This window comes from Petaurus breviceps, unplaced genomic scaffold (genome assembly GCF_028583685.1).
Source record: "Petaurus breviceps papuanus isolate PSGF00001 unplaced genomic scaffold, PetGlider_PUasm1.0 189, whole genome shotgun sequence".
NCBI classification, from domain to species: domain Eukaryota; kingdom Metazoa; phylum Chordata; class Mammalia; order Diprotodontia; family Petauridae; genus Petaurus; species Petaurus breviceps.
Genome location: NW_027185809.1, coordinates 40868117 through 40894933, shown reverse-complemented (window position 1 = coordinate 40894933; position 26817 = coordinate 40868117). Strand labels below are relative to the sequence as shown.

At 37.3% G+C, this 26817-nt stretch overlaps 1 protein-coding gene across 8 annotated transcripts in view; it reads left to right on the top strand.

Moving 5' to 3' along the window:
- Positions 1 to 6162: 6162 nt before the first annotated feature.
- Positions 6163 to 26817, top strand: part of CEP128 (centrosomal protein 128) — a 576359-nt gene continuing 555704 nt past the window's right edge. The window contains exon 1 of one of the 8 annotated variants that reach the window (XM_069092343.1): positions 6163 to 6464. The gene's annotated coding sequence lies outside the window, so the exon portion shown is untranslated. The remainder of the gene's footprint in view (positions 6465 to 26817) is intronic. The other 7 variants (XM_069092342.1, XM_069092344.1, XM_069092346.1 and 4 more) reach the window with 7 other exon arrangements.

The window sequence follows — 26817 nt, the reverse complement described above, 5'->3', positions numbered from 1 at the left end:
TATTTCCTTCCTCCCCACCCTGAGAGTAATTTCTTACAACAGAATAAAAAAGGGGAAAAGATGTCCTTTTAAACTATATTTATTTCTCTATTTGTAGTTTCAAGACCATTCTCTTCAAGAGGACAGAAGCAAATTGGAATTTAATGGTTCTATTTTCTCTGTCATCTGTTAATATTAACCTGCCCCACAGCAGTGGCCTTCCTTTGTCTTTTTCATGATCTGAACATAGGTAAATTAAATCTTTTTGTTGTTCTTAGCACTGGGTTTTTGGAAGTTGACTGGGGTGAGACAGCCTTAGGTCATTTTAAAGCTATTGTATTATTTTATTCTTGGGTTTTATTCCATTTTCAGCTGAAATATTTTTTTGAAAATCCTTTGATGTGCTAAATATCTCCTCGTATATATAGAATCTATTTCAAAATTCAAATGAAACAGTTTCCTTAAAGATGATAAGGGTCTCCAGAGTATCAGTTTGTAGATCATGTTTTAATGATGTTATTGAGCTCAGAATACTACAGTGTTTCCTTAATGAAGTTCATGGCCACTCAAATCAGAACCGCATGATAATTCTTGTAGGTTAAACCAGATGGATGAGGAATGTATATTGCTTAGATTATGAAATATGGTTGGATGGGCAGCCAATTGCATTAGTCTATTTTAGATGGACAAATAGCTGAATCAAAACTGGAATAGTAGAAAGGTAGCCTGGATGACACTTAGGAAAATGCATAGTACTTTCAATGATCCCAAACTGCTCTTGCAACCGAAGCACAATTTTGTCACATCAGTCTTTTCTCTATACTGGGCGGTGAGTCATGGAATAACAATTTCAGAAGAAAAAATAAAAGTGATCCAAAGGATAATTGAAAGGTATATGGTGGAAGTTAGTTCTCTGCAGCACATTGCCAATGATAATTTGCATTCAGCAAGAAGTATAAAAGACATTATCAAGGACAAGTATTATTTTTGGAAAAGGAGGTTGGGCAGTCTCATAGTCTTAGTGACAAGAACATCCTGGGATAGCCTAAAATACCAAAAACAACCCTGAACTCAGAGGGGCTAGGCTCTAGTCTTGGCTCTGTTAATCCCTGTACCCTTGAGAAAGTCATCTCTAAAAGTGTTACATTTGGAGACAAGAGTTCACATGCTGGATTTGCTATTTATTAGCTATGTGACTTTAGGCAAATCTTTTAACCTCTGTGAGCCTCAGTTTCCTCATTTGTAAAATAAGAGGGTTAAACTAGTTCAATGGTTTCAAACTTGAATAGAAAAGGGGGCCACGAAACCACACATAAGGATTCCTGCTGGTTGTATAGTTTCTTAGAAAACCACATATTAACATTATTTATGTTTTATTATATTTTTATTTATTTTGCCAAATATTTCTCAATTACATTTTAATCTGGTTCTGGCTGCACTTTGGAGTGTTATGGTCTATGTTTGATACATCTGTACTAGATGACCTCTAAGGTCGCTTCCAGTCCTATACAGACAGATAATTTGGGTATTGCCATGGTAATGATAAAAGAGTAAAAAGACCCGGAAGACACTCTTTACTGAGTTGGGTAGATTCTTTATGGAATATTTGTAGAAGAATTTGAACAAGAAATGTAAAGGATGAGAAGGCATAATGGTGTTCCAGTCTCTGGAATTTGCTATCTGCCCTACCTTAAGACTTCACCAAGACTTTCAGTCTGCCCTGCAGCTGAACTCTCATGTGTTGGCTGCCTCTTGAGAAAAGGGAACTGTTTGACATTTTTGTTTGTTTCCCTAATGCTTAGCACAGTACTTGTCATAGTACATCACACTCTTGATAAATGCATTTTCATTCATTCATTTAAAACAGATAATTCATAAAAAAAGAAAATTATTTAAAACAATCAAATTTTTTTAACTTTTTGTTAATGTAAAATTTCTATGTAAAGAATTGATCATGGGAGTCTCAGATCAATTTGAGGAGTTCCCTAATCAAACTGATGAGATTATAGGGCACTGGCCACTGTTGGCACACCTCCTGGCTCACATGTACACAATTTCCACTGTGTGCTGGATACGGAGACCCTAACCCAAATTGACTACTGAGAGACCTCTCAAAGTGAAGGTAGAAAGTTTTATTAGAATCTTGTGAGAAGCAGGTGGTCTAGTCACTGGAAAATATCCAGGGAGAGGAGGCCAAGGTACAGAAGCAGAAACTGGGTTAAATAGTTAAATTAGCCTAATTATTACTAATGAGGTTCTAATTTTGTTAGATAACATACATAATATATGAGGTCCACAACCTCAGAATACTGAACCGATTTCAGTCCAACCTAGATGTGTCCTTATCTGGGCCTGAGTGTCCGAAGGCTGCTGTCTGCTTTCTGATTGGTCAAATCTACCTGCTGCTGCCAGCTCCTTTTATTCTACATGATTTCATTTTTAGTATTATCTAGGAGTTCTCTGGGGACTGGGAACCCAACTTCTTCTTCCCAAGGCTATTGCCTGAACTCTTCCCAAAGCTACTGTCTGGTACTTTTTATCAGTAGTCTTGTTTCAGCAATTCTTGCAGTTCTGTAGAAACTTAACCCTTTGTTACCTTTCACACTACCATTCCTTTCCCCAAACTAGAAACAACTTTGATTTGGTCTCAATAGTTAATCCAAGCAATTGTATTAATACCCAATAGCTCTTACTTTACCTTGAAATACACAATGACTTACATATATATATGGGGAAACAATACTGAACTTAGTTACAAAATACAAGGAAGTAATAAGAATGTATCTATGATATTGAGAATGGGGAAACTTCACTGCAAGTCATTCCACACACGCTGTCTTCATACTGATTAAGTTTCAGAGATTGGTTCTCTTCCAGATAAGTGGCGGAGTGAGAATCAACTACCCCTCTCTGTGTTCTATAAAATTTAGCTGGTCACATACTGTAGCTCTTTTTAGGATTTCTTTTTTGCACAACTCCAGGAGAATTGATGGCAACTTGAGCAGCTGAAGCACATGGCAGTTGTAGACCCGAGTTTATATATAGCCTGAAAGGAGAGATCCTGAGAGTGGGCTTTCTCAATTTAATAGAGGATAGAAACTGGGTTACTGTGGAATTTTCAATAGAAGCACATGGCAGAAGCACAATGTGTTTTTGCAGCTGACTTGATTGGAGAGTCTCAGTTTTGTGCTAAATGAGTAATCCCAAGTTTAAGAGTTCTTGAATTTCAGTGTTGAGTTTCGTAAAGCCCATACTTGAATATCCTTCTCTTTTATGGCTCTTTCGTCAACTATTGAATGACCTATGACTGTCTCACTTTGTTCAAACATAAACTCAGGACATGTAAATGACCTGAGTTGGGCCCAGCCCATTAGTTTCTTGCCTGGAGGATAAGCCCAATTTCATTAACTTTTGTGGGGTTAGTGAGGGAGACAGGTTATTTGAAAACTCTAGGTGCTTTTGTATCTATTTAGGGATTCTTGTAGGTGCTTTGCATTTTTTTTATTTTTTTATGGCATGAAACAAAGGCTTTCAAATATCCATGCTCACATTATACTTTGTGAGCTTATATACAATAATATTAATATTTATCATTTATATAGAGCCTACTATGTGCCAGGCATTATGTTAAGCAATTTACAAATATCTCATTTTATCCCATTAACAATCCTCATAGGTAGGTGCTATTATTATCCCCATTTTACAGTTGAGGAAACTAAGGCAGAGGGAGTTTAAGTGATTTTCCCAGGGTCAGCAAATGAGAAAGTATCTTAGGCCTGATCTGAAGTCAGTTCTTCCAGGCTCCAGGCCTCACACTTTTACATAAAATGGGGATCTCTTTTTATTTGGGAAATCTAGAAATTTCCCCTTTATTCACTTAGCTTCCTTCTACCACTTAAATTTGCTTCCTCATATCTAAGACTTCCATCAAGATGAAACCCTGGATTCAAATTTGTTGTGCTTTAGAAAGTTTATAAAATATAACAATCCATAAATTAGTCTTTCACTTCACTCAGGAACCCTCAGGCCCAGTAGGGGAGAAGAAATTCTTTCACTCTGATATTCTGAGAGTGAAAGCTCATTCTCTTTATCTCTCTTATTTCTCAAATATTCTGTTAGTCCTTTCTCCTCCTCTCTGTTTCAGGAGTGTGTTGGAGCTAGCTCCTACCCTTTGGGGTACCAATTTTTGGAGTCAGAAAATGCTGCAAGTCAAACTTTGGTTTCTTATTTTGTTGGTTGTCTAGACTTGGGAGTGATGGAGAAAATGTTAATGCAGATTAACTTTAAAAGTGTGTTCTGTCTGCATTTCTTCTTCTTCTTCTGGTGAACCTCTTGCTCTTTCCCCTTCAGAAATAATGAAACATTCATCCAGGAACCATTATAGTCAGCATTTAGTATAATTTAAAACAGAAGATTTAAATGTAATTTTAAAGAACATGAATACTTTAATAAATAAATAATACTTTGACAAAAACGAATAAACATCTCCCAGATCAGACAGACCACACCTGTCAGCATGAGTTACCTGTAAAGATAAGATCATTGCCCTCTCCCCCAGGCCTCAGCTGTTCTAAGGTGGGTTAGGGTTAGGGCAGTGTTGAAATCCAGTGGCTTGGGAAGCCACCCCTATTCTAATCTGTCTCTCTAACCTCTATTTTGTGTGCTTACTCTTGTAAGTTTGAATCAAATCTCCATATTCTGATTCACACATTTCCCTTGAGGCTCATCACTGCCATAGAAATGTCTCCAAGGTGGTGGATCTCCAGCAAGAAAAGAAGACCTTAGTTCAACCAGCCTCACACATTGGCTAGCTCTGCGGCCAGGCAAGTCCCTCAATTTTGGTCTGCCTTACTTTCCTCATCTATAAAAAGGGTATAAAAATAGCTCCTACCTCCAGAATGTTTTGAGAATAAAATGGGACATTTGTTAAATTGTTTGCAAACGTTAATGTACTACAGAAACGATAGCTATTATAATTACACAGTATGTTCACAGGCAAGTACATAGGACAAATTTCTTTATATCCCCACCCTTAATAAACGTTTATTAAAGGTTCACTGATTCAAGAGTGGCAATAACAACTGAGGGAAATGGGATGATTGCAGTCTTCAATTATCAGGAAAGTCTTCTAGAAGAAGATTAAATGAGCTGAAACTTTTAAAAATATTTTCTCCCCAATTACATGTAAAGATAATTTTTAACATTCATTTTTTAAAAAATCGAGTTCCAAATTTTCTCCCTCTCTTACCTTCCCCCTCACTGAGACGGTAAGCAATTTGATGTAAATTATACATGTGTGATCATGCAAAAACATTTCTATATTAACCATCCTGTGAAAAAGACAAAAATCCAAAGTGGGAAAAGACCATAAAAAAAAGAGTGAAAAATAACATGCTTTGATTTGCCTTCAGACTCCTCCAGTTCTTTCTCTGGAGGTGGATAGCGTTTTTCATTACGAGTCCTTTGGAACTGCCATATCATTGTATTGATGAGAATAGCTAAACCTTCAGAGTTGATCATTATACAATAATTGCTGTTACTGTGTGCAATGTTCTCCTGGTTCTGTTCACTTCACTTTGTACCACTTCGTGTAAGTTTGAGCTGAAATTTTAAGGGTGCTGCATTTTCAAGTGGTCGAGGTATGTAAGGAGAGCGTTTCAGCTACTTCTGCAAAGACACAGGGGTGGGAGCTGGAATGTCATAGATGGGAAAACTGGAAGAAGGTCTGATTGGTTGAATAGGAGAGTGCATGAGGGGAATTAATACTTAATTAAGTGGGGAAAGATAGGTGGGATTGTTTTAGATTGTGCCGGACTTTAAAGACCAAACAGAATGATTTGTATTTTATCATGAGGGCAATCGGGAGTCACTAAAGAAGCAATTTGGTATTAATGGAAAATGGAGTCAAGAGACTCACTGGTCATTAGACTTTTGGCTAGACCTAAGGGACCTAAAGCCGTGTGTCCAACTCCAGTGTCGGATCCTCAATCAACACTGGTATAAGAGCATGCGAAACCTCCACCACCGGTAGGCATCATTACTCCAGATAACTACCCCTCTCAGGCTACTGGCCCTTTAAACCAAAGTATAAGGAGAGGGAAGGGGAATAGACGCAACTGGGGCAGCTGCCAAACGCCTTCCTAGGTCCTGGGACGCTGGTGCAGGCTTCCAGGTTTCTTCCGGGCGGTTCCAATCCTTCCTGGGACTTGCAGTCCATTTTCTCTCCTCGCGTTCTCTCTGCTCTTGGTCCGTCCGCCGTTTCAAGTCACATGGACTACATCTCCCAGAAGGCAACGGGGCGGCTGCGGGGGTCCGCTGCAGCCTCCACGGCTGGCGGCTAGTTCAAGTTGCCATAGCTGCCGAGTCGAGGGGAGAGAAGAGTCAGTTGCGCCGGCCGCGTCTGGTCAGTTGCAGCTTTTTGCAACGGCTAGATCCGAGTTAGAGATGATTGGGCGCTGAGGGCCTCCGGCCCTCTACTTTCTTAGGTAAGTACCACTCCCCTTCTCGTCCCTGTCCTCATCCTCCCTCCCCAGTCTCCGGGGTTTTCCTGGGCCCTGGTCCTCAGGGTATTCGAACCGGAGGGGTCGAGAGGAGGGAGTCCTTAGGCTAGGGCTGTCAGTCACGTTACCCGCTTAGGTCGCAGCTTAGGGAAACGGAGGTGAATTTGTTCTTTGTTTGCATTTACAGACTCACAGTGGCACACAGAGTGACAGCAGCTAATAGTTGCTTTCTCCTCCTTGGTCAGACCCACATCTCTTGTATTGGGTCCCTATCCGGGTGCCCCATTGAAAAAAGGGACATGGACCAGAGGAGGGGAGCCAGGGGGGCAAGAGGCAGATGCTTCTGGACTGGACACCATGCCCTGGGAGGTTTGGTTGGTAATTGCAGTTTTCAGTTTTGTGAAGAGCTGTTATATGGAGTAGATCAATCAGCAAGCACTTATTAAACACTTACTATGTATCCAGCACTGTGCTAAAACACTGGGAATACAGAGAAAGACCAAACACCTCTCCTGCTCTCAACATATGGTCCCTGCCTTCAAGGAGCTCACATTCTAATTCTAGGGCACAGTTTGTGAACAAAGCTGTACATATAAGATATATAGGGTGTCCCAAAAGACTTAGGGCAGTTTTAGACTCTCAGTATTATTAAAGCTAATTGCATTTGGGCTTCAAGTCTGTTTCAAGCAAGATAGAAAAGCCTGGCATGTCTTTGTAGGTTAGTTTCAGCATAAGTTGGACATACACTTATTGCTAGGGTCGGGTATTATCTTAATACTGTTAAGAGCTTAAAACCACCCTAAGAGTTTTGTAACATCCTGTATGCCAGTGGTAATTCCAGAGAGAAGGCTCTAGCAGTGGGAGAGAAGCATGAAGGGAAAGGCATGATTTCAAATGAAATTGGATTATAGTGCACTCCTTGGCCCCAGTCGGCAGAACTATAAGTTTTAACATGTAGAGCAGAGTAGAGATCAGTCTTTTCATTTTACAGAAAAGGAAACTGAGGCCCAAGAGGAGTAGAATAACTTGTCCAAGGTCACACATGTGGAATTTATCAGATTTGATCCTCTGACTCCAAATCCAGCACTCTTGCACTACACCCCTGCTTTTTATCCATGTCCATGGAATCTCTTTCCATGATACCGTGGAGATCTAGTTGAAAATTGCAAAAGTAGAAGGAGAAACTTCCCTATGATTAGGATTTTCCAGAAGTGAAATGGTCTTGATGACCACTTGTCTGGGAATGTTATAGAAAGTGTTCTTGTTCAGACATGAGATAGAATTTGTATTTGTGGAAGATGTGATGACAGATGGAATCTCCATTGAGAAAGTCACTTTGTGAGGCAGTCACCTTCAGTGCTTGGATGTGAAAGTCTGAAGTTATCAGAATTGGGACATACACACACACATGCGCACATATATGCACATTCACAGACACATACACGTGCGCTCGCACATGCATACACTCTAGAGGACAACTAAGTATTAATGTAGAAAACCTTTATTTGAATTATTTTTCATTTTTTTTCCAGAAGTTGGGAAGGGGAAGTCTAATTGGTATCAGTTACTCTAAAGGAGTGGTTTGTAGCTTATCCCATGGCTATGTGTAGGTGGATGAAGTTACATGATTTGCACCTTTCTATTCTAGTTACCTTTCTTTTTTTTTTTTTTAAGCAGTTGGAGTTAAGTAACTTGCTCAAGGTTACACAGCCAGTTATTTCTGGGTGTGGTGCAAAGTATCTGAGCCTGGATTTGATCCCCAGGTCATCCCGACACTGGAGCCGGTGCTCTTACTTGCTGAGCCACCTGGCCACCCCTAAGAAATTGGGGTTAAGTAACTTGCTCAAGGTTACACAGCCAGGTGTTTCTGGGTGGGTGCTAAGTGTCTGAGCCTGGATTCGATCCCCAGGTCATCCCGACACTGGAGCCGGTGTTCTTACTTGCTGAGCCACCTGGCCACCCCTAGAAATTGGGGTTAAGTAACTTGCTCAAGGTTACACGGCCAGGTATTTCTGGGTGGGTGCTAAGTGTCTGAGTCTGGATTCGATCCCCAGGTCATCCCGACACTGGGGCCGGTGCTCTTACTCACTGAGCCACCTGGCCGCCCCTAAGCAATTGGGGGTTAAGTAACTTGCTCAAGGTTACACAGCCAGTTATTTCTGGGTGGGCGCTAAGTGTCTGAGTTTGGATTCGATCCCCAGGTCATCCCGACACTGGAGCCGGTGCTCTGACTCGCTGTGCTACCTGGCTGCCCCTCTAGTTACCTTTCTTGTCAGAAATTTCTACCCTAGTGCCCTTTTGTAACCTAGGGTACCTCTAACCATATGCCACTTATTTTAATAAGTATTCCTTTTCTTATTTCTGAAAAGGTTGCAGATTTGTTCTCTGATTAATTTTTATGTAGGCAAATAACACTTTTCAGGAATATTGTATTAGACCTCTTGCTGATTATAGTCTTAGAAATAAGCAAATGTTAATTCAGTCAGAAGTTAGGAAGGATTCATATGTCCAGAACTTCCGAAAAATAAGGTCATGCCTTAGAGCAATTAGATTTTCCTGATTTCAGGAAGCATGAAAAATTAAGCCTACAGCTCTAGTATTCTATTTCTTTAGTTCATTGCCATCTGAGAAGCATCTCTAGAATCAGTCAGCTTATAGGATATATTTTTTTCATTTAAGGGTGGAGTGGGGTGGGGTGGGAATGTATGGTGAGCTTATTAGCAAAACTGTTTTGTTATTCAAGTCTATGACTTTAGGAGAAAGTCAAGAAATCAAAATCAGAAGGATCATTTTCATTTGCAGTATTGGTTTTCTTTAAATCAGAAGATCGACATACGGAATAATGGTGTTGAATTTGTCACCGTAGTCTAGGAATGTGCTACCATATATACCTTGTGGCATTAAAGCAAATTGAACAGGCTGGAGAAATTGCATTTATGTACCATCAACAGATAAATTTTACTTTTGTCATTATAGAGGATACACTTTGGCTTGTGTGCTTATTGATAAAGATTTTCTGGGTAAGCTGGTTCTGCACATGGATGGCCTCAATATTCTTTCCGATCTTGGATATATTCATTTTAAGAAACATTTATAATGTACTTAATATATGCAAAGTACTATGATAGGAACTGGTGAGGAGTAGGAGATGGGGTGGTCAGGGAAGTATGCCAACCAGAAGAAGATAAGGCCACTGTTCCAATGAATTTACAGTATGTCATATGTATAAGGAGAGTAAGTTAACTTTATTATTTTAAAAACTTTAAAGTTGTAGGTGTCTTTACCTCTTGTTTTATTTATCTATATAGGTGGTTTGGGAAAAGTAGAGGGGCAGCCAGAGTTCATCAAACATACTGAATAGGCTGTTTGCCCTGAACCTCGTGGTGCTGATGAAATCATAGAAAAGAGAGATATGTTTATAAGGAAAGCACTGATCTCAGAGGAGAGCAGTAAGGAATTTTTGGGGTTTGCTTTGTATGTTTTCTCTTTGGGTTTCTGAGATGTTTATGAATTACAAAACTTGTTTATTTGAGGGAAAAAAGCAGTAGAAACTGGATTTTAGAAATGTAGTTATTTTGGGCTTAAGAATAATTTTATTCACAGATGAGTCTACTCTTCAGATCTGCTCTTCAAAAATCCAGATCTTCAGAATTGGAGCATTTTACATTAAAAAAAAATATTACTTGCTTTTCACCACTGGGCTTATTTGAAGAGTGCTTTTATATTAGACGTATAGTGGTGTAGTGGGAAGAGTAATGGACTTGGAGTTAGGAAGCTGTCCAATCTTGTCTTAGATACTCAGTTGTATGATCTTGGATGAGTCACCACTTCTCAGTGTTCCAGGCTCCTTTTTTTAATAAAATGGGGATAAAATGTCAACTATTTTGAGGAAATTACTTTTATAAAACTTAAGACTATGTAAATGTATTCTTTCTTTTTTTTTTTTTAAAGCAACCGGGGTTAAGTAACTTGCTCAAGGTTACACGGCCAGTTATTTCTGGGTGTGGTGCTGAGTATCTGAGCCCGGATTTGATCCCCAGGTCATCCCGACACTGGAGTTGGTGTTCTTACTAGCTGTGCTACCTGGCCGCCCCAAATGTATTATTTCTTAAAATATTACTTAATTTCAGGTCAACTTTTTAGGAAGATAGTAATTTTAGAAATCAAGCTCTTTGGGTACAAATGACTGTTATTTTTCTCACTTATTATTATTATTATTATTTTTTTAAAGCAATCGGGGTTAAGTAACTTGCTCAAGGTTACATGGCCAGTTATTTCTAGATGTGGTGCTGAGTATCCGAGCCCGGATTTGATCCAGGTCATCCTGACACTGGAGCCGGTGCTCTTACTCGCTGAGCCACCTGGCCGCCCCTTGTCACTTATTATTTTCAAAAGCTCTTTGATCTGTTAGCACTATCAGTCCTTAAATTATCTTTAAATATTATCCTTAAAAGGAATAAATACTATAAAAATTTGAGGTATTTATACAGTGATAGAATTTAACATGAGCCACACACAGATACAAGATCTGTCAATAGGAAATCTCTAACTTCTGTTTAGGCTTATTGCTATACTTTTTTAGCCAGTGATGATATAACCAGTAGTATAAAGGGAATTCGGATATACAAAGCATGTCTTTGGGCCTTTCTTATAATCCTGTCCTCGAGGTTATGGGTTTGATGATTATATCTCTGTAGATGATACCCTAATCTTTTTATGAGCTCCTGACACCTCTCATTGTCTCAAAGTCAGTTGAAACTCAAGATAGTTTCCCTGAAAACCTGTCTTGGCTTCATGTTTCCTTATTATTGTTGAAGGCATTGTCTTTAGTTGTCACCATCTACTCTTCATTGTTCTTTTGCTAATTCATCAGTTTGCATCAGTTATCAAGTCTTGGCCGTTCCTCCTTCCCAGGATTTCTCACATTCATCTCCTTTTCTCTAGCCATGTGGCCACCTCCCTTTCACCTGGATTGTTTCCTCTAGATTGTTCTCCCTTTTTTTAACTTCTCTTCTCTCCAATACATCCTCCACATAGCTACAAAAAATATTTTTCATAAGGTACAGATAAGACACTCTTCCATTTAAGAATCTTTAGTGATTTCCTGTTATACAATAAAACATAATCTCTTTAGCTTGACATTTAAAGCCCTTTATTCTCAGACAACCTTTAAATTTAGATTTAGACAATCTTTCTAGATTTTTTTCTCAATTCGTCCTTTTATGTTCTCTGAGACTCAGGGAAGTGAAATGATTTGTCTAAAGTCATACTATAATAAGTCAGAGGACAGATGGTCCCTGGACTCTTAGTGCTCTTAACATTGTACGACATTAACTTAACTAAATTTCCATTGGTAGAAATATCTATTTAATTCAACAAGCATTTATTATACGTCCATTATGTAGGAGGCATTATTGTTCATTGGAAAAGTCACAGCTCTGGAGTCAGAGTAACTGGATTCCAATCTTGCCTCCGATACTTTATCCTTGTGTGACCGGGGACTAATAATAATAGCTAGCATTTATATATCACTTTAAGATTTGCAAAGCACATGACAAACATTGCATTGCACATTCTCTGCAGAACAATTCTGGGAAGTAGGTGCTATTATTATCCTCATGTTACATATGAGGAAATTGAGGCAGACAGCAGTTACTTGCCCTGGGTCGAACAGGTAATAAGTATCTGAAGCTGGATTTGAAGTCTTCCTGACTCCATGTCCTGTGTTCAGTCTACTAAGCTACTTAATTGTTACTTAATCTTCCTGGGCTCAAGTTTCCTTCTTCATAAAATGAGATATTTGTATTAGATAGCCTCTGAGGTGTCTCCAGCTTTTGATTTGTGATCCTCTGCCCTGTTCACTGTACTAGGCAGTGGAAATACAAAGACAACTATCCCAAAAGTTTCTTAAATTTTACTGGGTGAAAACAATGCATACACAGTTAAGTCAAAACAAAGTAATTACACAGTGATTTTGAGGGAGACGAAATACTTTCCAACTGTGAGGATCTGGAAGGGCTTCACGGAGGAAGTATTATGAGCCAGCCTAAGGATTCTACTAGGGAAGAAGTGATGAGGAATAGTAGTCCACAGCCTGAGCAGTGACAGGAACACAGGCATTGGATTGTCATTTATGAGGAGGAGTAAGCCATTCTGTGTGCTGGAATGGAAAATGTCAATGGAGGTAACATCAGGAAAGATAGGCTGGAGTTAGGTTGTGAAGGGCTTTCAGTGACAAACACAAGAATTAGTATTTGATCTAAGAGACAGTAGGGAACCACTGTAGCATTTGGAGTAGAGGAGTGAAATATTTTTTAACTTTTGCTTTCAGAGTATCACTTTGGTAGCTGTATAGAGAATGAATTGGGAAGAGATTGGGATGAATTGGGATAGATAACTTTGGATCAGAGAGAATAATTAGTAGTCTAGATGAGAATTGATGAGTAACCCAAATAGGTCATGTGAGACAAGGGGGAGGGATGCATCCAAGAACGGTTGATTCCACCTCTACAAAAGATTTAACAACTGATTTGATATAGGGGCAAGGGAGAGGGAGGTGTTAGAGAAGACTGTTAAGGATGGGAAGCAGGTCGTTAGTTACCCTAAATAGAAATAAAAAAGACAAGAAAAGAAGTTAATTTAGGAAGATACACGAGTTCCATTGTGGATGTATCAAAATTGAGGTGCCTGAGGGACACTGAGGTGGGAATACCCATCAGATATTTACCTGCCCATAAATGGATAGGTATCTGCATTTAGGCCTTCATATGTAAAGATGTGTATCATAGAAAAGATAGGTTAGAATATAGAACTGATCTGAACCATGGTCTTCTTGAAGAAATGCTTCATTGAGAAGGTATATTTAGATTAAAATGTAAAAGATGTGGTAACTGGTAGGAGGCTATCCAGATAGGGGCAGGTTTTTAATAGTAAGAGAGTGGAGGGACAGTAAGGATGTTTGCCTGGATGGAAGAAAAGGCACATTCATGACAGTACTGAGAATGAGACCAGTTGGTAGTGTTTGGCTAATTTAAAGTTGAAGGGATTATAGTGTAAATGAATAACAGAAGTTGTAGGGCAAATGCAGATGACTATAATAAATCAAAATAGGGTTATCTTGGTTAGTCAATTGCAATTACTCTTAAGTTTAATGCTGTTGTATTTTGAACATATGTACTCAAATGGATCTGTGATTCCATGAAATATTTATAACTTTGTTTATGACCCAGCACAAAAATAATCAAGTATTTTTATTACTGTTGTACAGCTGAAGCCATTTCTTTTGGAAACAATTTGCTTAAAAAATTTTATCTAGGCCAAATGCTTTAAAGATGACTTCATCCTCAGAACAAATGCTCTGGGAGACATACAAATGTCTGAACAGTTATCTTTAGGAGGTTGTAGTCAACTAAAGGAAACAATGTATGAATACAAATAATTATAATATAAGGTAGTATATAGTTTATGTCTTTTCAGTTTTATGAAAAAAATACTAAAAAGTGGTTTTATGAAAAATAGTGGTTCAGAGGAGAGAGTGCTCTAAGGCTATAGTAATTTCATTTTTGACTGAAGTGATCAGAAAAGAAAGTTGGCATATAGAATTTGGCACTTGAGCTGTGCCTTGAAGGAGCAATAGGGTTTCATTTATTGGAGTTGGAAGGAAAGAGGGCCCAGAAATAGGTAATTCCAGGCATAGGGAGCAGTGGAGGCATGGAACAGGATAGATGTATAAAGGTATAAAACATGTTCCTAGAATGGTGAATGAATTAGTTTGAGTGAAGTTTGAGATTAATGGGGCCTGGATTCTGAAGGGATTTGAATAGTTAGTTGAAGGGATTGAATTTTGTCCTATAGTCTACGGGGAGCCATTCAGCAACTTTTGATTTTTCTTCTTCATTTTTCATTTGTTTCAGTTGTGTATAACTCTTTGTGACCACATTTGAAGTTTTCTTGGCAAAGGTATGGGAGTGGTTTGCAATTTCCTTCTCCAACTCGTTTTACAGATGAGAAAACTGAGGCAAATAGGTTGTCACTTGCCTAGGATCATACAGCTAGTAAGTGTCTGAGGCTGGATTTGAACTCAGGTCTTCCTGACTCCAGGCCTGACACTCTATCCACTGTGCCACCTAGCTGCCTATGATTAGGGAAATAATATGATTAAAAAGATACATAAGGAGATGAATCTGGCAAGGATACCATTGATACATTGGAGTAGGGAAGAAATTGGAGGTAGGAAGAGCACTTAGATGCAGTAATAGAGATATTGGGTTAAGAGCCTAAACTAGGATTGTAAAAGCAGGGAGCTGATGGATGTGAGAAAAATTATTGAAAAATAATTGTCAGGACTTGGTAACTGATTAGATGTAAGAGATGAGGGAGAGAGAAGACTATCCTTTTGGGGTTAACTGCCAGAAGCTTTGAAATGTATCAGGTTCTTGGGTAATAATACTAAAAGAGTTTCATCCTAATCATACTTATGTTTTCCTCAACTTCTGCTTTTTGGAATAATTGGTTGAACTTGAAAATATTCTCTTAAAGATTTCTTTTTTGAAAAGGGAGGAAAGAAAAGGGAAGGGAAAGAATACAAAATAATGAACTAGGGAAGCGAATGTGAAAACATGGAGGAAAGGGGGTTGGTGTGTCATGAAACTGTCACTTACCTGAATCCAAAGTGGGATTACACACACGAAGTTTGGTGTAGAAATACATTAGATTCAGCAGAGAAATTGTCAGAAAGAGGAATAGGGAGAGGGTGGAGTTTAAGAGACAGAGTGGAACTGAGGAGAGTATAAAACAAAAAAACCCCTTAAATTTTGGAAGGTAAATGATAGAAGGGGGCTCAATATCAAAGAAGAAAGTATAAGAACGATTGATTAGGGTCTGCAGGGGGTATAAGTTACTGTTTCAGTTGTAGATTACTGCTGTTAAATCACATCTCTTTTCTTTTATTATCTTCTCTCTTGCTGTCTTTACAAAGAGGGAAAACTATGTGGTTTTTTTTTTTTGAGGGAAATATATGGTTAATAATAAAAAATTATTAATGTTAATGGATGAACTTACCATACCCTTGGAGAGAGTAACAGAATGGTATAGATGTTAGAAGCTAACATTGTATATTGTTTATAGTAAATGTACTTGAAACATAAGTATTCACAGTTAAAATGGGAGAGTGGAGCAGAATTTATTATGGTTCAGGCAAACTAAAAATAGCAATCATAATCTCAGACAAGGCAACAGCGAAAAATAGACATTGTTAAAATAGGGAAGTAGCCAAACTGCATTATCTTTAAAGGATCCGTAGAGAATGAAATAATGTCAGTATTTATTAAATATGTGCCAAATGTTTCACAAGTTATCTTTTAAGTACTTAAAAGTTAGTTAAAGCATAGGGATAGAGAGTTTTTTAGAATTTTTCTATTTTAGAATCATTAGATTCTCTAAAACCATGATAAAAAAAAGTTTGTATTTCAAGAGATACCAGTGCCTTCCCTCTGAAATACCTACCATTTTCCTTGTATATATTTTGTATGTACTTTATATAGTCATTTGCATGTTGTTTCTCCATTAGAATGTGAGCACGTTGAGGACTGGGGCAGTTTTTGCCTTTTTTTTTATCCCCGCCACAGTGCCTGGTACGTAGTTATTGCATAATAAATTCTTGTTGATTGATGAAAAATATCTCAAATGAAAATTGCCCAAATTTGTTAGGATGAAAGGGCAAATTAAAACTAGAATGAATCCACCAATTGTCTCCTGAAAGAAATCTGTAAGGGAAAAGTCCTAGGAATGTCATAGCCAAGATTCAAACTCCTTCATTGAAAAAAATATTTGAGTATCCATGAAGAAGTTACTGTTTGTCCTATGGTCTTGAAGAGGACCATGGCATCAGGGAGGTGATACTGTGTGTGACATGCATGTGAATTGGATTTAAGTGAGGGAAGGCTGTGCAAAGTTACCAGTCTCACTTTTTCCTCTGGAGCCATCTGGATCCAGTGGCCAGATGTAAATCAAGACAACTGGAGATCGCCCAGGATGCAGTGGGGGACCTTGTCCTTTTCAAACTAAGGTCTTTAACTGGTCTCAGTTTGACTGGGACAGTGCCCATTCAGTGATTAAGGCTTAATTAAAAAAATGAAGTAAAGAATGGCCTCTTAAAAAAAAAAATAGATCTGGGAGGGGAACACCCTTAGGGTTTCTGACCAAAACTGAAACAATTGTTATTTACATTCATCCTGAGCCAATCAGGGCCCAAACAGTGACCAAGTAGGACTTGTTCTGGGACCAGAATGATTTGGGGTTAAGGCTGGTTTTTAAGAGGAAAAAATGAAATAAAAAAATGGTTTAGAAATTAAAATATGTATTCCCTTTGAGCAGAGTACTGGCAGGTAAAGGTGTGGTACCCTATGTGAAGAGAGAAGAAACAAAGAAGAAAGAAAGAATAAGGAAGGAAGGAAAGAAGGAAGTTTGTTTCCTAGTGGGCAGCTCTTTCTCCACTCACAGAGGTTGCTGTTTGTCCATCATTCTCAAAGGGAGGTGATGCCGTGACATGCAAGTCATTTGGATTAAGGGCTGTGCAAAGTCACCAGTCTCACTTTCTCCTCTGGAGCCATCTGGATCCAGTGGCCAGATATGGATCAGGACAGCTAGAGATGACCCAGGATGCAGTGAGGGACCTTGGCCATTTCAAACTAAGGTCTTTAACAGGCCTCAGTTTGACTGGAGCAATGCCCATCCAGTGATTAAAGCTTAATAAAAAAAATGAGGCAAAGAATAGTTTCTTTAAGAAAAAAAATAGATCTGGGAGGGGAATACCTTCAGGGTTTCTGGCCAAAACTGAAGTGGTTCAGGCAAAAAGGAACTATACTCAGAATCACACAAAACCTGACAGATTCTTCTATGATTGAGAAAAGATATTGAAAAATAATATTCCAAAAGGCAAAACATAAGGATTTATACCAAAAATAAAAGCCTGTAGAGCTGAGTACAATTTTATAGAGAAAAAATGGATCTTTAATGAAATAGAGGACTTTTAAGCATTCCACAAAAAAAGACCAGAGTTGATTAGGAACTTTGAATATGAAACTTTGGAATGAGGAACTTTCAAATAATTTGAAAATAAAAGTCAAAACAAACCTAGGAAGGTAAACTTCTTTGCGCATTTAGAGGGGGATTTATGATGATGATATTCTAACATTGTAGTGGAGTGAGAAGAAAGAAGTGCTGTTTTAGAACGCTTATTGTCTTCAAAGAGTATTGAGGTACTTAACTACAGTAAGAAAAATAATGCCCTGGAGGTGGATTGACTCTGTGCTGAGGATTTGAAGAAGAGGAAGAGAAGAGAGAGTAAAAGGATTACTCTAGTGTACAAAAGACGGAGGGGATGGAACTTGCCATTTCTCATAATCAGGTTTTGAGAAAATGAATATACAGACATGGAAAGGGGGTAGGGACAGTATAAAGTTAAAATGAACTTTACTATTATCTGAAAGGGACAAAGTGAGCACTCTCTCACTCTCTCTCACACACATACACACAGACACAGACACAGAGTTTGGTATAGAAATATAAATTGAGATTCAAGGGTTGGGATGGGATTAAGAGGAGAAATAATACCGAGGACAGAATAGTCACAAGCAAAACATATTTCCTGATTCTAAGGTGGGGTGGGAAGTAAAAGAGAGGAGGAAAAAAAACATCAAGGAACTAGAATTTAAGGGTATACCTTAGCTTGCCTCTAAGACAATTGGGGAATTGCTAAACAAACTGAGGCATGTGAATATAAAGGAATGCTTTTGTGCCATGAGAAATGATGGAAGAGATGAGCCTAATACAAAATAAGGTGAGCAGAGCCAGGAGAACAATTTATATATGGACAGAAGCATTATGTAGAAAAAACAATTTAAGAACTCTGATCATTGCAGTGACCAACTATGTCTCCAGAAGACCTTTGATGGAGCATTTCACCCACATCCTGACAGAGGTGTTGGACACAAGGTGCAATCTAAAAATCTATATTTTTAGATATGGCTATTGTGTGGATTTGTTTTGCTTGACTATGCTTGTTACAAGTCTTTTTTTTCCCTCTTTGCATTTTAAATTGGGGCTAGGAGGTGGGTGGGGCTAGCAACAGTGATGCCAACAAAGGAGTATTTGCAGCACTACAAAAAAAATCAACAGAAGAGAACAGAAAGAAGTTCAGAAGGAAGCACAGACAAGCGGGACAGTTTTGAAAGTAATGTGTAGAATTTATTGTACGTTTCAAAATCACATGGTTTTCCAGTTTCATTTAAAATTCTATTTTTTATTCTCTGTGTATGGAAATAGCCCTTTTCAGGGTTTAAGTCCAGAATTAAAAAAAAAAAGATAATTCAAACAAAAAGACTAGATATTTTAATCTTAAATAATTAGTGGATCAGAAAGAACAAATTGTTCAAACAGTAGGTAATTTCATCAAAGAAAAGGACACCATACAGACAATATATGAAAAATTTTGGGGTGCAGCCAAAGCAGTCCTTAGGGGAAATTTATATCTCTAAACACGTTCAAGCAACCAAAGAGAAAAAGAACAGATTAGTGAATTGGGAATAAAACTAAAAAAAACCCCAACACCCTGAAAAGCAACAAATAAAAAAACTCCAATTTAACACAAAAATAGATGCTCTGATAAATAGGAAATGAAAACAACATTGAATTGATAAATTAAAGGAATTAGTTTTTGAAAAACTAATGAAATTGGTAAACCTTTAACTAATATGATTAAAAAAGAGGAAAATGAAATTGTCATTATCAAAAATGAAAAAAAACAATTGCCTCAACAAATGAAGGAGAAATACAAGAAATGATTAGAAACTATTTTGGTCAACTACGTATGCTAGCATAAGTAAGAACATATGAAATGAATGAATATTTTTAAAAGTACAAAATACTCAGAATAATACAAGAAATAGAAAATGAAGTCCTGGCTTTTGTGTATTCTAGGACCATTTAGGTTTATGATTAAATTTTATTAAACATTTGAAGAATTCTAACATATAAATCATTATGAAAATTAGGAAATTTAGAAAATTAGGAAAAGATGGAATCTTGCCAAATTCCTTTTTTTTTGTAGTGAGTAGAGTCTTTATACCTTAACCAGGGTAAGGCAAAACAGAGAAAGAAAACTATAGACCAGAAATGTTACACCTAAATTCTTTCCTGATTAAAATGTAATTGGGGAATGTTTAACCAAATAAAGATACAATGCAGTCCATATGCACTGGCAGGGATCCTTTTCTGTTTGAGTTTGACATCACTGCTATAGACCACTATCCCAAATGAATATAAGTATAAAAATACAGGATAAAATATGATCAATGAGGCTATAGCAATGTAATGAAAAGATTATCTACTAGGACCAGGTTGAACTTACAACAGGAAACAAGAGTTGGTTCAACTATAAACGTGATAAAACCATATTAATAGCAACCATGATAAATTTCACATGATTATATCAGTGGATGCAAAAAATGCTTTTGATAAAATACAGCACCGTTTTTTAAATTAAAATTTTTATTTTAAAACTTTTAAATTAAAAACATCAAAAACATTGCAATAAATAGATATTTCTTTAATATTGTAAATAGCATCTATCTAAAACCAAGAGCTACCATTTTATATATATATAATGGGAAAATAGTTGAGGCCTTTCCAATAAGATTAGGGTAAAGCAAAGATATAATTTGCTACCACTATTATTTGATATATTTCTACAAATGCCAGCTATAGCAAAAATATAAGGAAAAGAAATCAAAGGAATGAGCACAGGCAAAAAGCAAAGTTATTTTGTTTTTTGTAGATATGATGGCTTCTTAAGAGAACCCTAGAAATTCTATTAAATTGAAAAAAAAACCAATAAAGTAGGATATTAAATAAACCCCTCAAATTATTAACATTTTTTTTATATTATTCACAAAACAGAACAAAGAAAATCCTACTCAGAATAACTACTGAATATATAAAACAGTTAACTATTTCAAGAGGAATTATATGAACTCAACTATAAATTTTTTTGCAGAAACAGATTTTAAATAATAGGAGAGTTATTATTTTCTCATGATTGGGCCATGTCATTACTACCTAAATTAATTTTTAGTGGCAAACCAATAAAACTGATGAAGAGTTATTCTATAGAACTAGACATAATAAAAACAAACATTTGACAGAAAAAAAAGTTTAACAATCTCAAGGGAAATAATGAAATTAAATAGGAAGGAAGGGAGCTTAGCAGTGTCAGATCTCAAACTATACTATAAAGCAGTGTTCACCAAAAGTATTTGGTGCTTATTTAAAAAAAATAGGAAGATTGATCAGTGGAAAATCATTACATAAGATCCAGAAGCAATGGAACATAGTAGCATAGTGTTTCATAGGTTCAAGAACACAAATTACTGAGGTAAGGATTCAGTTTTTGATAGAAATTGTAGTTTGGCAGAAATTAAGTTTAGGCTAACAGTTCAGTCACATCTAGATATAAAAGATCATAGCTCAAACAAATTAGAAGCAAATGAAAGGAAATACCTTTTTTCACTTTGGATAGGGGAGTAGTTTTTTTTTTTTTTTAATTGGGGTTAAGTAACTTGCTCAAGGTTACATGGCCAGTTATTTCTGGGTGTGGTGCTAAGTATCTGAGCCTGGATTCCATCCCAGGTCATCCCGACTCTGGGGCCAGTGCTCTTACTCACTGAGCCACCTGGCCTCCCCAGGGAGTAGTTTTTTGATGATAAAAGATATAATGAGGCTACCAAGAGATAAAATGGTTAGTTTGTTTACATAATATTTAAATTTTTTACATAACAAATGCGATGCAGTTAAAACATGAAGAGGAAATAAATGGGAAAAAATCTTTGAAGCATTCTTCTCTGCTAAAAGTCCAAAATTGGGGGGTGGAGCCAAGGTGGCGGAGTAAAAGCAGGGACTTGCATGAGCTCTTGCTCCAACCACCTCTAATACCTGTAAAAAAATGACTCTAAACAAATTTTAGAGCTACAGAAACCTCAAAGTGACAGAGAGAAACAAATCTCCTGCTGAAGGCATCCTGGCAGGCTCACAGGAAGGGTCTATTGCAAGGGGCTGAGCAGTCCTGTGAGCCATGCTGGCCCCAACCAGTGGCACAGATTGGTCAGAGCAGACTTCAGGAGAGTGAATCACCCACAGCTGTGGTGGTTTCCAGACTTCTCAACCAATAAATTCTGAATAGAAAGTAAAAAGGTCAGTAGGGAACTCTGTTGGAAGTGGGTGACGGAAGAGCGTGGTCTAACCCCCTGCCCCAGGGGTGAGAGGTAGCTGCAGTGTAGCTGCTGCTGTGTGGCTGCCTCTGGAGCTCCAGGCCTGCAGATCTCAGGGGGACCAAGCAACCATTCAGAGGGTAATTGCTCTTGCTTTGATCTGCTTGGATCTGGGTCACAGTCTTTTTTTTTTTTTTTTGCTTTTTGGAGGGCAGTTGGGGTTAAGTGACTTGCCCAAGGTCACATGGCTAGTTTTTGTGTTAAGTGTCTGAGGTCAGATTTGAACTCAGGTCCTCCTGACTCCAGGGCCAGTGCTCTATTCACTGCACCACCTAGCTGTCCCTGGGTCACAGTCTTGGGCAGTGGTCCTGGGGTGAGAAATGTCAGTGTGCCAGAGCTTGTGGTGGCTGTAGAGAGGGCTCCCTCCTCATAGCTGTGGCAACTGTGAAAACCCCAGCAATTCGGGACATAGCTCTCTCCACTCTGGAAGCAGAGTTTTACCATGGCAAAGAGCTCAAAAGTCAAGTAATTGGCTGGCAAGATGAGCACACAGAGGAAGCGCAATCAGACTATAGAATTCTTTTTTGGGGACAAAAAGGATCAAAACATGGAACCAGACAACAAAGTCTAAACTCCTGCATCAAAAGCTTCTAAGAAAAAAATGAATTGGTTACAGGCCATGGAGGAGCTCAAGAAGGATTTTGAAAATCAAGTAAGAGAAGTGGAGGAAAAATTGGGAAGAGAAATGAGAATGATGCAAGAAAATCCTGAAAAGTGAGGCAACAAAAGGAGACCCCCAAAATACTGAAGAAAATAATAGCTTAAAAAATAGACTAACCCAAATGGCAAAAGAGGCCCAAAAAGCCAATAAGGAAAAGAATGCTTTAAAAAGTTGAATTGGCCAGATGGAAAAGGAATTTCGAAAACTCACTGAAGAAAATAATTCCTTCAAAATTAGATTGGAGCAAATGGAAGCTAATGACTTTATGAGAAATAAAGATAATATAAAACAGATCCAGACAAATGAAAAAAATAAAGCATTGTGAAATATCTCCTTGGAAAAACCACTGACCTGGAAAACAGATCCAGGAGAGATCATTTAAAAATTATTGGACTGCCTGAAAGCCATGATCAAAAAAAGAGCCTAGGAATCATCCTTCAAGAAATTCTTAAGGAAAATTGTCCTGATATTCTAGAACCAGGGGGCAAAATAGAAATTGAAAGAATTCACCTATAGCCTCTTGGAAAAGATCCCAAAAAGAAAACTCCTAGGAATATCATAGCCAAATTCTAGAGTTCCCAGGTCAAGGAGAAAATATTACAAGCAGCCAGGAAGAAACAATTTGAGTATTGTGGAAACACAATCAGGATAAGACAAGATCTAGCAGCTTCTACATTAAGGGGTTGAAGGGCTTGGAATATGATATTCCGGAAGTCAAAGGAGTTGGGATTAAAACCAAGAATCACTTACCCAGCAAAACTGAGTATAATGCTTCAGCAGAAATTATGGTTGTTCAATGAAATAGAGGACTTTCAAGTATTCTTGATGAAAAAACCAGAGCTGAGCAGAAAATTTGACTTCCAAATACAAGAAGCAAGAGAAGCATGAGAAGGTAAATAGAAAAAAGAAATCATAAGATACTTATTAAAGTTGAACTATTTGCATTCCTACATGGAGAAACGATAATTGTAACTCATGAGACTTTGTTCAGTATGTGGATAGTTGAAGGGAATATACACATATATATATACATACATACATATATGTATGTATAGGAGGTCATATGTGTGTATAAATACATATGTAAGTGTGTGTATATGTATGCACATGTATATATGGACAGAGGGCACAGGATTAGTTGAATAGGAAGGAATGATATCTAAAAAATAAAATCAAGAGGTGAGAGAGGAATATAATGGGAGAACAGGAGAGATAAAATCAGGTAAATTATCTCATATAAAAGAGACAAGAGAAAACTGTTACAGTGGAGGGGAAGAGCAGGTAGTTGAAGGGGAATGGGTCAACTTTACTCTTATTGAATTTGGCTTAAGGAAGGAACAACTTACACTCAATTGGGTGTCTTACCCTACAGGGAAGTAGGGGGGAAGGGGATAAGAGGGGGGATGATAGAAGGGAGGGGAGATTGGCAAAGAGGGTAGTTAGAAGCAATCACTTTTGAAAAGGGACAGGGTCAAAGTAGAAAATAGAATAAGTGGGGGGGGCAGGATAGGATGGAGGGAAATATAGTTAGTCTTTCACAATATAACTATTATGCAAATGTTTTGAGTAACTATACATGTACAACCTATATTGAATTGCTTGTCTTCCCTGTGGGGGTGGGTGAGGAGGAAAGAAGGGAAAAAATCTGGAAATCAAACTTTTAAAACAAATGTTAAAAAAATTATTTTTTACATGCACCTACGAAATAAGACATCCAGGCACTGGGGTGTAGAAATCCATCTTGCCCTACTATAAAGTTGGGAGGATTATGGGGGAGGATGTAAGAGAGAACAGATTGGGGGAAGAGGTGTTCAGTAGAATTGCTATCTTTGGGTGGGGAGTAGAGGAAAGATGGGGAGAAAATTTGTAACTCAAAATCTTGTGGAAATGAATACTCAAAACTAAAAATAAATAAATGATAAATTTAAAAAGTCCAGTATTGGAGATATATAGGGAATTGGTTCAAAATTGATTCAGATATATAAGAGCAGTCTGATCACCTGCTTCTTCACTAGACTTTTCTCTAACCACTGATGTTCTGTACAAACTCATTACTTTATGGTTTTCATGCTGTTAAACCCTCATTCTGTGCTTGACCCAGTGATTCTTAGTTTTTGTCTTGTAAACCTCTGAAGTTACTAAGCTTGTCCTAGACATATTCCACAAAGACATTAAGAATGCAAAGGGCCCATAGGTACAAAAATAATTAAAACAGCACTTTTTGATAGCAAACAATTGGAAACAATTGAGTATCCTTCAATTGGGGGGGATGGCAGAACAAATTATGAATATTATGAATGTATGAACATAATGGTCTCTTACTGTGTCCTAAGAAATGATGAAAGGAATCAATCAGTTCAGAGATACTTGACAAGATCTGTGTGAACTGATGGAGACCAAGTAGAACCAGAGCAATTTATACAACATTGTAAAAGAATACAAAATTGAAAGACTTAAGAACTTTGATCACTAGCATGAACAACTCTGGAAGACCAATGGGGAATATTTCCTAGTTGTTAACAGAGAGGATTAGTAGTGTAGAGGGTCACATACATTTTCAGACATAAACCAATGTGTAGATTTGTTTGTTCATACTTGTTACAAAGGGAGGGCTCTTTTGTGGGGAGGGGTAACAGTGGGCAGAGTAACAGTTTTGGGAGATTATATTAATGGTGATGTCCATCAGTTCACATGCACATTCTTCATGTTCATGTTAATCACCTTTTACAGTATTGTATTATTTTATTATGGTTATATGCCAAACTTAAAAAAACAAACAAACATTCCCTAGTGGATAGGCATCTACTTTAATTCTGATTCTTTGCTATCACACACCAAAAATAAAAATTACTGTTAAAAAAATTTTGGTATATGTGTAGACAAGAAAAAAAATTATTTTTACAAAAATATTCTGAACAGCACTATTCGTAATAGCAAAAGTTGTAAACACAATAGGTGTCCATTGGTTGGGACCTGGCTGTGAACAGATTAAGGTATGTGAATGTGGTCAAATAAAGTAATGGCAAATGAAAGGAGAACCAGGAGAACATTGTATGCACTGATTACAACAGTGTAGTCAAAGATAGCAATAATGCAACAGTTTGTATTGAACACATTGTAAAAATATTAAAAGATCAGGGAAAATATTACAATATTAAGATCAACATGGATATCATTTGGGGGTGAGGTAGCTTACATTGCAGACATGTACAATTAAAATAAAATGATACTTTGTTAGTGGTTGGATTTGAAATATTTAAATATAATTTTATTCATTAGAAGGTATTTTTTGAAGTTAGTAACTTCAGGATAGATTTAGAAACCAAAAGAGTAGTAACATAACTCAGACTAGTCAGCCTTTGTAAATTATCACCCTGTTGGTAGAACAGCTTCTTTTTAAAAATGACTTTTAAGGAAAAGAGACCTGAGAATCAACAAATTGCTTTTCTTCCATATAAATGTGTGTCATAATTTGGACAATCTAATGATTCTTTAGAATCAGCTAAAAGAAGTTAATTTAGGTTCTCAGATGGAGTTCATTGTTAGTCCTGTAGCAAAGTTAATCTAATTTTCTCGGGTCCCTGTGATCAGGGTGACATGAGGACATTTGTTATAAACAGTTAAGTTCTTAGAAGGAACAGATTGTTAGGAATTTATTATTTGGACTGGAGGATATAATCATCTGTGTAAGATTCATTAGGACCATAGTAATATTTATGACATTAAAATACAAATCTGTCAGGTTCAGTTGAACAAACTTTTCTTATAGCATTGTGTTTGTATGTTTGACATTGAGCATGTGTGTGTATGTGTGCCTGAGTTTTCTAAAAGACCCTAGAAAACTGAGAGTTAGGTGATCTTGGAATGAATGCCATTTTCCTGAACTTGTAGGTTGTTTTATTTTATTTTATTTATTTATTTGCTTTTTGCCCTCAATTTGTATAGTTGAAGTGACTTTAAAATCATGTAGAAAATCCTAATCTAACACAACTGTGGTGCTCAATAAAATAGTAAAAATATTATTCTTCATCCAATGATAGCTCTTTTGTGCTATTCAGTAGGATTTTTTTTTTGTTATTGTTAGTCATCTTTGGCATATTAAGTGATAATTTGTTTTGGATCCTCTGTCCTCCCTCTCTGCCTATCTCCTTACTTCCTGAAAGTTTAAATAGAAATAAGAAATTCTCCACCAAAGTCCTAATTTCATGGCTCACTGAGATGTGGAGATAGGCCTGAATTTTTGAAGGCTATGACATTAGAATGTAAGCCATGGAAGATTGTGCCAAGCTTGAAAGATGTCAGGTATGGATGTGGTGATGAATTGCTTATCTGTTGTACAAAGGCTAAGTTTGGA